This window comes from Ixodes scapularis, unplaced genomic scaffold (genome assembly GCF_016920785.2).
Source record: "Ixodes scapularis isolate PalLabHiFi unplaced genomic scaffold, ASM1692078v2 PGA_scaffold0__279_contigs__length_252992795, whole genome shotgun sequence".
Taxonomy (NCBI): domain Eukaryota; kingdom Metazoa; phylum Arthropoda; class Arachnida; order Ixodida; family Ixodidae; genus Ixodes; species Ixodes scapularis.
In genome coordinates this window covers 24,675,015-24,686,039 of record NW_024609835.1, presented here as the reverse complement: position 1 = coordinate 24,686,039, position 11,025 = coordinate 24,675,015, and the positions used below count along the sequence as shown (strand labels likewise).

Below are 11,025 nucleotides of genomic sequence, written 5' to 3'. Positions count from 1 at the left end.
TATTCTACTTGACAAAGACTTAAGTAAAACGCTCTTAAAAAGGAATTCATAATCATAATACAAGCGACGCTGAAAGTGTCTATCATATAAAATGCGTATCATTCTTTTTTGCACTGATTCAATACTTAAAGACTGCGTACTTGCGTACTTCAAGCCGTTAACGAACTAAAGCACAAAATAAACGAATCATACAAGCAGGGCGTCCGAACTTCTTAGTGATACGAGATATGATACCAAGAGTTTTCATCGCACGGCCAACAATAAAGGAAACATGAACATTAAATGACAACGTGCTATCAAGGCACACACCGAGATCTTTCATCACAGTCACGCGTTCGATTGGAGTTCCTCCCAAAGAGTAAGTGAAATGCATAACTGTGTGTCGTCAGCTCAAAGAAAGAACCCTAGTTTTGGTAGGATTTAGGAGCAAATTATTCGCCAAAGATCATTGCAGTATGTTGTACACTTCGTGCTGAAGAGCATTACAATCAAGAGCACTAGCAGCGCGCATAAAAATCTTAATATCTGCAAAGAGTAGAAGCTCAGCTTTTTTTACACATGAGGCTATATCATTAACAAATATCAGAAGCAGAAGAGGCCCAAGAATAGACCCCTGGGGACACCTGAAGTTGAGTAAAATAGTATAGAAGGGACACTAAAAATTTTAACATAATTCGTTCGACATGAGAAGTAGCTTTGAAACCAGCGAACTAGTTCAGAGTAACAACCGTATAACTTTAATTTGTGGAGCAATAGCTCATGATCAACTTTATAGAATGCTTTAGACATATCAAAATAAATAGCATCTACCTGTCCCCTGTTGGTAACAACTGGCGTAGCGAAATGTAAAAAGGAGCACAAGTTCGTTCCAACTTACCGTCCCGTAATGAACCCGTACTGCAAAGTCGTTAATTTTTAGGAAAGTAATGAGTTATTCGTTTAAAAATAACTTTCTTAAATACCTTAAAAAATCTGCGCAATAAAAAAAAAGGCCAATAATTACTGGCAACCGATGAATCGCTCCCTTTTAATATTGGCACGACAACCGCTTTCTTCCATAACGATGGGAACAAACCAGAGCGAAGTGACAAGTTGAAAATGTGTTTTAAATTCGGTGCAAACAAGTCACCACAACTTTTGATTATAAAGCTCGGAATACTATATATTCCAGTAGATAACTTTGGTTTACGTTTTGCGGTTCCTTCCTCAATTTCATATGTATCTACTCTGAAGCCCGATAAAACATCGTGGCAGTTTACTTCCATGTCAATAGGCTGAATAGTTGGCTGACCAACTGTAAAGCATTGACTAAAATAGTCTGCAAAACGGTCTGCCGCCTCTGGTGGGGACGAAAAATACTTAGTGTTTCCAGTAGAACAATCCCGCAGTGAAATTTCATGTGCATTGTTACGAGTGTGCTGCTTTGCAAACTTCCAGAAAATTTCGGGGCGGCGGTTCAGACTGCGCTCGACATCACCAAAATGTAACTGTTTATCGCACGAGTACAATTTTTTGACGAGAGAACGATAAATACTAAATTGAGTGTACCAGAGGCTACAGCCTGTTTTTTTTTTCAATCCTATGAAAATGATATTTTTTCTTAAGGTGCATTTTTAAATCATAGGAAAACCAGTCCGGCTAATTAGAAAGTTGAGAATTGCGTTTTGGAACAAAAATGCTAATCGCGTCTCGCACAACTGACGTAAAAGCTTCTGTTGCGAGATTGGTGTCATCCATTGCAAGAACAGTTATATATATATATTAGAGCAGGTAGTTTCAGTTTGTACCATATAAAAAGTAACTGGGAATCCATTTAACTGCCTTTTAAGGTTATACCTGGTCAAAGAAATCGCGACATATATATGTCGAAATGTCCCTAGTCAGATGACGCTTCTTGATAATTACAGCCAGTGGGGGGGGGGGGGGGGGGGGGTGGAAGTTTACCATGATGATTTTCAGCCGTGACTGGTGCATAGGAGGAAAATTGTTTGTTTTTTTTTTACAGCGGAAGAGAAGGTAACAAAGGCAGAAAACGTCTCTAATTCATCTGCAGGGTTTCCAGGTACTAGAAGATTAACCCATCAAATATTTCTTAGATTTAGCCCAAAATAGCCAAACGTCGGGCTGTAGAAATAGCCGAATACATAAAACATTCATACATGACAAAAGACATATATTTACAGAAGAACGCAAAAAAAAGGATAAAGCATCCGTATGAATATCTTAGGGTAGCGTAATGAGGGGGGGGGGGGGTCTCAAAATTCTGTTAAGCTGAACCCCCCCCCCCTCTCTTTTTGCAAACATCTGCCTCCACCCCTAAATACTATTTTAAATCGCGCCAGAAGACTTCAGAAAAGATGAAAGACGTTCACAATTCCCTGTAACGTCAAATTAGAACGCATCTCTTGAGGAGAAGGGGAAGGTACGGAGAAGAGGGTATGACCCTCCTCCTCCTCTGTACACTGTCATCCGGTCCTCCTCGCTCCCTCCTCCCTCGTGACGTCACTCGTGACCCTAGTGACCTTCGTGATGTCACTCGTGAAGGCCTTATGAAGGTCGTGACCTTAACGAGCGAAGGTTACGTGAATAGAACACTGGTTGTCAGGACGCTGTTGAAAAATTTGCGTTTTTTTGCGTTTTTTTTTTTTTCATAATTCACTAGCTTCTTTATACGAAGCCCTGGAAAACGAACCCTGTTAGAGCTTTCTTGATAAAAAAACACTGAATTGGATGTTTCTAAGGACACTCTAAATACTCGTCATTGAAACTTTCGGTCTAAATTAAATATTTCAAAAGTTAAATAATTGATTTAGTTAACAAATTAATTGGACAAAGTACGGAAAGGAGCCTGACTTGCTCCAAACAATGAAAAATATTCCTTTGGTATTCTTTTCATAAAATGTACCATAATACTTTTATACCTTAGCTAAAGTTACATGGAAGGCCATGTATATATAGTATATTGGCACATGTTGACTTCGAGGGCGAAAGCGTAATAAACACGGATGTAAATTAACGGTGGGAAACAAAGCAGGAGGATTTATTTAACGTCTTGAGGCAGGTCGTCTTCAGAGATAGGCTTTCAAGAAAAAAGGTGGTCCAATTTATGCAGTTCTTCAACCTGGAGTGTTCATTTCTCAGGTGGACGATGGCATCAGTTTTGCATGATCGTATAAAAACAAATATGAGTAAAAAAATGGTGGGACAGAAAATCTGTGATGTCCCAGTTAAAATATTTTGTGTACAAAGGAACTGTGCACAACGAATAGGTAAGGCTGCACCATCCAGCAGCTTAAACGAAAGAAGGGACGAACTCTAAGTGGGAAGAACCTGAACACGAATGGTACTAAACAAGTAGGTCAGGATAGGTCACACTTGGTCTTGCGACAACTCAACCACGAAAAACAAAGTGCAAAAGCAAGCACACAAGAGCAGTAAATGAGAAAAGTAGCTAACTAAAGAACTCAAACTATTACGAAACAAGAAACACATTGTCCAGTTCTAGCTTTAAACTCAGTACTACGGAATTAGGCGAAATTCTTTTATTCATTGTCGTTAAAATGTTATTTAATCGATAGAGTCTCAATCGATGCAAAGTTCCCAGACTTTCATTGAATCCTTCATTTATTGCGTTAAATCAATATATAAGGAGTTACTCATGTTCCCGTTTTGATTTGAATCCCGATTCTAAAAAGTGTGACGTATAGTTCATCACTTTTTTCACCGGAGGTTGAGATTTCTTGAATAGTGCAGGTGCGGGAGCGATTTTGCGTGGGCATTGTGTTTGCCCAAACGGAGCCTAAATGACGTCCCAGTTGGTCCTACATTCTGTTTTTGCACACCTCAATCTGTATCAAATAATTTACACTTGCGGAACGCCATGTAGGCTGCCCTGGGATTTTTATTGAGAACTATGAATATTTGACAGCGGCCGTGTCAGTTTTTCGCATTAGTCCACCGACTGCTCTTTCCAACCACTGATCAACAATAACTTTATAGGTAAAAAATTGTTTTATTTGGCTGCACAGAGAGGAGGAGCTGCTAGGGGTTTATACATTAGCACAACTCTGTACATCCAACCATCTGCTTTACTCACACTTATTCTCAGACCAGTATCAAACTTTTGAATGTCACTGTAATGTTGGAAAAAGGCAAGCTGACAACGAATCTTTATCATAAGGCTACACATCGGCAACAGTACTTTCACTACAAAAGCGACCATCCACGGTATTGCAAGTGTAGTATAAATTACAGTCAGGCCCACCGCATCAAACGAGTATTCTTAAGGCAAGAGTACTTCCAATCCAGCTCTGAAAATCTAAAGACCACACTGGAACAGCAAAAATATTTCCCGCGAGTTAATGATGAAGCAGTTAAAGATCCACCCAACAAAATCGCATTGATCTGCTGGAGAACCGTCTTCCTCAGTACAATGCGCAGTGTACGAATTTTCGTCTAACCTACAGTATAAATTTTCTCAACGTAAATAATATTTGAAAACGACATTAAAACATTTGAGAACAAAACTAACACCTCAAACGTGCATTTCCATCGGTTCCTAGGGTAGTTTAAATACGATCACGTAACCTTAAATACAGTCTAGTTTACTGTCGACTGAATTCGTTCCAAACAAATGATGGATGATAAAGAAATAATGCAAAGGTGCAGGCGAGCTGGACAAGAATGACGGAAATAATCCCTGAAGAGGGGTACAAGGGGGACAAAGGACAAATACAAATCTACAAACCCAGTCAGGTGACTGGTGCCTGTCCGAAAAAAATCCGCCTGGTCCTGGTATCGAACCAGGCGCCTCTCCATCTCCTGTGGAGCGCTCTACGTACTAAGCTAACCTGGGGGTATACGTAAGTAGAGCAAACGGGTTTTATCAGTTGCCATCAGTCTAAAATAAACAAGGGTGAACCGCCTCCATTTTAAGGTTATGATGATAATGCAATTCATGCAAATGTGCAAGCGAGCTAGTCAAGAATGACGAAAATAATCCCAGAATCGAGCATTGGAAGAAAGAACAAACCCAAGCCGTTCACCCTTGTTGGTGCTAAACTCGTGGCAACTGATAAAACCTGTTTGCTCTACTGACGTCTAACGCCAGGTTAGCTCAGTTGGTAGAGCGCTCCACTGGAAATGGAGAGATCCCTGGTTCGATACCAGGACCAGGCGGCTTTTTTCGGTCGCGCACCAGTCACCTAACCCTGTTTCAAGACTTGTGTTTGTCCTTTAACACCCTTTGTTTCCCTTCTACAGAGATTAGTTTCGTCAAATAACGGATGCCGGCTGTGCATGAAAGCAGGATACTTTGTCTACATACAAACGTGAGAAACTGACACAGCCAGTGGCACAAATTCAGTTTTCAATCAAAATCCAAGGGTAGCTAACTTGCGACTCCCCAAATGTAATTTATTTGATACAGTGTGATGTGGGCAAGGAACAGTATACTGCAAACGACTAAATTTTCGCGAGGATTTAATTTTCGCGTATTTCGCGAATCGCCTACAATTCGCGAGAAATATCCCGCGAGCAATTCGGGCAATATGTAAACGCAACGGAAGCTACACTCGATTCACGACAATTAGAACCCGCGAATAATTTCAAATTTTTCAGCTTTGGTCCGATTCGCGAAATTATGATCCCGCTAAAATTAAGTCGTTTACAGTATATAGAGACTGGGCCAGCACTTAGACTATGTTTGAATATTCACGAAGCCCAGGCAAAAGCCGTCTCGAACATGACGATTTCAGGGCATCTCAGTCTCCCGAAACACACATGTGATGAATTATCTGTTATACTTTTAGAATCTAGATTTAGACCAAATAGGGAACGTGACCAACCAGAGTCATACCTTATATACTGATTTAACATAATAAAAACAGGAATAGATTAAAGCCGGTGAACATTGCTTTGTTTGAAGCGTTGTCGAATAAATAGCATCTTAACGACAAAGAATAAAACCCCTTCGAGCCCGTAATTCTTTGGTTCTGAGTTTCAAGCTAAAATTAAACAATTTGTTTTTGGTTCTTTTATATTGTGTGTGCTTTTTTTAGTTGGTTACTTTTCTGATTTGCTGCTTTTGCATGCTTGCTTTTCCACATTTGTCTTCTTGGTTATGTTTTCGCAAGTCCAAGTGTGACTATCGTGACCTAGGGTTTTGGTGACCTCCGTGTTGTACTTCTTCCCACTCAGAGCTCGTCACTTCTTTTGTGAAAGCTGTTTTAAGCACTTATCTGTTCTTCGTCCACAGTTCGTTTGTGTACGCAAAGTGTGGTATTGGGACCATCATTCATTCTCACTCTACCCCTCCCCCCCCCCCTTTTTTTTTTGTGCTGTCATTTTCTACTACGAGACAAAGTAAAACTGATGCCGACTCACTCTGAGAAATGAACTCCCCCGTTGGAAGAACTGTAGTTTTTGGACCACATTTTTCCTCTAACCCTGTTTTCGACGAAGACCTGCCTCAGGTTGAAACGTCGAAGTTGTTTTCCACTGTTATTCTACATTCCCATAGAAGTATATCAAACGGGCCGAGGTATCCAAAGAGAAAAAAAATGTTATGGAGGTCGTTGTTCGTAATATCTAAAAGTTCAATTTTTTGTTTTTGTTTTATTTTTCTTTGAAAAAAAAAGAGGAAACTTTCGCAAGTTTACGCATGACTATTACGGATTTAAAAAGATCGGGACAAGCCCCTCTAATAAAGTTCTCTGTTTGCCATATTGGTGGTTTCCTCCTTCCTACTTGTCTCCTCCACAGCGTTTGCTCTACGAACTAAACAGGAAAGACTGGAGGGATTTCCAGGAAGAATCTGTATTAACTTTTTTACCATGCAAAATATTAGAGTAACGCTCGACGCATTAGGGATGCCAGTGGTTCGTCTCCCTTTCATTTGATTAGCCAACCAGAAGTGCGCCCACTCGGTCTTTGCGTTTGAGTAGCGAAAATTCGTCCTCACTTCCTTAGCTACTTAGACTGATCGACCAATTGATTGATCAATTAATCACGCTCGAAATGACATGTGATGCAGTCAAGACTCGGGAAGTTTTTAGTGTACACTGCGTCATGTTCCTTCATGTTTGCTGCAACACGAATTTCTCAGATGTAAATGTCTTAGCCTTACAAGTTCTCCATGTGTCTCTAATTGTGTCTATGTTAAACATATCGTTTTATGCTATTGTGCTCTGGAGCTCAAAGAGGAAGAGGAAAAGTATTGGGAAGTAGTGAAGTAGTGAAGTAGCAGAAAGGGTAAACCGAAGCCACATGTCTTTCTCCAGACACCAAGTCATCGTTCACTCCGGTAGAAAAAAGAAAAAGAAAAAGAGAGCAAAACGAATATACAAAGGAAAAGGGGCAACGGAGGCACACAGAAAGGTTTTTTATGCACGAGACAGTACAACCGGTGGTTCAGCGGCGCTAGGGCACTCGTTACAGACTGAGACGAGGGTGGTCACGTAGAAGATGATCGCTGTTCTGATGCACCGTCTAGCATATCGATAGGCAGTCTACAGGCATCCAAGGAAAGCCCACAATCAAGTCATTTGACGGCCCCTCGTGTACTCACTTTCTCGCAAAGAACAGCCTTGACGCTTGATCGACAGCGAGTCATTTTGTTCCTCCTCAAACATTGTTCTCTCAATGTCCTTTTGTTTCTTTTTTCTTTTTCTTTTTTGCGAAAGTGTAACGCGAGAAACGAATTACCTTTCCCCCCGTCGCAACCTCCACTCGGCGAAACCGGCTGCGGCACACACGCTTCGGCAATAATTCGCGAGCGGCCCCGAGCTCACCCGTCACACCACGTCTCGTTGCCCCTGATGCATACCGCGCACCTCCGGGCCGTCCCTTCTTCTCACAATAGGCTACCCGATTTCCGTCAACGGGGCGCGAATTCATTACGTTCACGCAGGCGCTTCGTGTTCAGGCGCCTATATGTCCCGCAGGCATTCATCTAAGCGTTAACTCTGTCCGCCGCCGAACAAATAAGCACCGTAGCTGCGGGAGGTTTCCTACGCAAACTCGAGAGTGGCATTTTTTTTTACAGCTGGATCTCAACGACCGTTACCGTGCAATATAAGCCAATCAAGCGGCGGCACTGCATCACTTGGCCGTCTCTTTTGGGTTACGCTGCGCGCCATCCCAAAGTCACGTGACGCTGCACGAGATATTTGACTGGGTTGAGTTGTTCTACAGCGTTCTGTAACGGTCCACCATCACAAGCTGGGATGACGCACGGGGGGGTGTGGCGATGTCGGTGGAGTCGCGGAGTGGCGGCGCCCGGTTTACTTGATGGGAGCGCCTCTTCCCTCGACCAACCGGATAGACAATCAAGTTGCAGGTCGGGTTGAACCTGTCCTTGGTACAACGGTCACTCGACGCTCGCTTGACACCTCTTTCATCGCCCGGAGTCATGTATCCGCATCGGCGGGCACTCGCTCCACTCCCTAGCAAGGCGATGTGAGCGTTATTGATTTAGTTTACCTTCTATTGTGTGGAGTGGCGGGGCAGAAAGCGTATCCTCATGTCATGGGAAGAAACATTTTTGGATTATGTTTAGGAAGAAAGGATCAAAACAAAAGGGCATGAGCCTGCTCAGAATTAACCGACGGACATTTTTACATTCGCAGGGAGGTTTTTCAGCTCTGTCGCCGCCCTTGCGATCTATTTCCCTTTGAAGTACGCCTGGGATGCTAAAATTAGGATTCGTAGTTGTTACTTCTAGGGAGGGGTGGGGATGATAGAATATGATATCAAGGCACTACCCAAATATTTTTCTGGTGGAGAGTGGTTTTTGTCTGGTGAAACAAATCACGGTTTGACCGAATTCTGACGACTAATGTAGAGTATGGTGACGCGAGGGAGTTATAAACCTAGGGGCGTTTGTTTGAACTATCCAGTATGACGAGAAAAAAAAAAAACTTGTCAGCAATAAAGTCAATCTGATATGCGTAAGTTTTTTTTTTTCTGAGAATCGTTTTTCATTTACGCTGAAACAGATGCCACATGCATACGTAATTTCTTTTATTGTTTTGAGGAATATTAGGTCTATGTAGACGTCAGCTACGAAAGAAATTTACACACACTCACACACACACACACACACACACACACCACACACACACATATATATATATATATATATATTTCTTCTTTAGTTTACCGTTGTGTTTTCCAATTTTCTGTCTATCAGCACAGCTACCCTTCCATTCTCACAATGCTTTGGATTTCTGTGATTTGTAGTTTATTTATGCCGGCAAAAACAAAACAAAAGAAACAGTTTTTTTAAATTCTTTATTAGACGGTGTAGTATTCGTGACGGCCTTATTATAATAATATTTAAAGAAAAAAAGACAGAGAGAAACTTGTCGACGGCGTATTCGTGCTAACTGCGCCATATTTCGTATATTACTGCAGGTCAGCTTTATTAGATTAGCTAACTTAGGGACCTGTCCATAGACGCTGCTTGGACGAGCATTTGTCCCTCTCTCTCACCACGGCTCACCTCAAGTCGATCGACGCGCCGGACGGCCGCTATGGTAGCTGCAGTGTATTCTATAGAATACGTACGTTTTTAAGCACAGCGTCTGCGTGGTATTTCACGGTACTATTTGGAACACACAGTTTTGAAACTAAAATCTAAATGGCGCTTGAAACGACGGGAGGCGAACTCCTTCCGCGGGAGTTCCAACACTGAGGTAATCTAGTAACGTTGCTAAGGGTGCACTTTTGTAGCTCTAAAATGACACGCTTTGGTAAGAAATAAAGGCCGATGAATGCTTATCAATATATAGGGTGGTGTAAGTCACGAGGCTTGACCTAAAATGGACCGTAAAAATCGACCCTCGCACGTAGCAATCTAAACTTCTCGTCAGAGGTGTATTTCACAGGTCGTTTTTTTCTTGTAAAATTACAAAGCGTATCTCTCTTTCTGTAAAATATAAGACCAAGAAACTTGCCAGGGTCTATGGCGGGCAGCAACGCAGTCGACGGGGGTCCAGTAGTGAGGAGTGTTTGGCGTTCGTATTGATAGATGGCGCTACTTCCTTATCGCAACAGCTCGCGACCACCATGGTCTATTAAAATGAATATAATATTTTTGAAATGTACCCTCGGTTAAAAATAAATGCGAACAGTAAAAACAAAATTTAAAGTAAAAACACGCGTCTGCATAACGGCTGCGCTTTTGCTGCCAACGGATTTCGTCTGCGTGTCGTCTGCTATCTTTCGCTGGTCGGCTGCAGCTTCAGACGCTGCTCCCGACGCCATCTATCAATACGAACGCCAAACACACGCCGCTACTGGACTTGGTCGTCTGGGTCACCGCCCGCTGTAGACCCTGGCAAGTTTCTTGGCCCTATTTTTTTACTAAAAGAGAACTACGTTTTTTTTTTCTTTAATTTTACAAGAAAAAACCGACCTGTACAAATACACCTCTGACGAAAACTTTAGGTGGCTACGTGCAGGCGTCGATTTTTACGGTCCATTTTCGATCGAGCCTGGTGACTTGAACCACCCTATATACCGTTATAATATACTCGAAATCGGAATTCCGGTGAATCGCCCGTTTGTTTAACACGGAATATTGACGTCATCTTTCAATTTTAAGCGAAGTTTGAAATATCGCGCGTTTTACAGATAGTTGTGCGATCTTGTGTTTCTTGGTGAAATCACACTTCTTAACATTGCTACGCTGCTGCATTTGCAATGGCGTGCATTCGTACGGTGTAGCGCGGGCGGCTCGATGCCCACAATCCAGAAACACGGGTTCCGGCAAGGTTCCAGACAACCTCGAGATTGGACTTTGCGCAACAGATCGCTAGCACGAAGAGCGCCACGGCGTCACGCGCTTCCTCTCGAAATAGCTCCGAAACGAAAAGTCAACGCCTCTCTAGGCAAGCCAGCCCGAAAACACGACAAAAGGAAAATAAAGAAAAAAATAAAAAAGCGGTTCCTAGCATTCAATTAGACCGACCCCGCAGTGAGCCCTTCTCTATTGTCTGGGCAATCCGTCTGCACCGGGAAGCC

At 42.3% G+C, this 11,025-nt stretch overlaps 1 non-coding gene across 1 annotated transcript; it reads left to right on the top strand.

The window, feature by feature from the left end:
• The first annotated feature begins 5,105 nt into the window (after nt 1-5,105).
• Trnas-gga lies at nt 5,106-5,178 on the top strand. Its single transcript has one exon. It is a non-coding gene; the product is annotated as a tRNA-Ser (tRNA).
• The last annotated feature ends 5,847 nt before the right edge of the window (nt 5,179-11,025 follow it).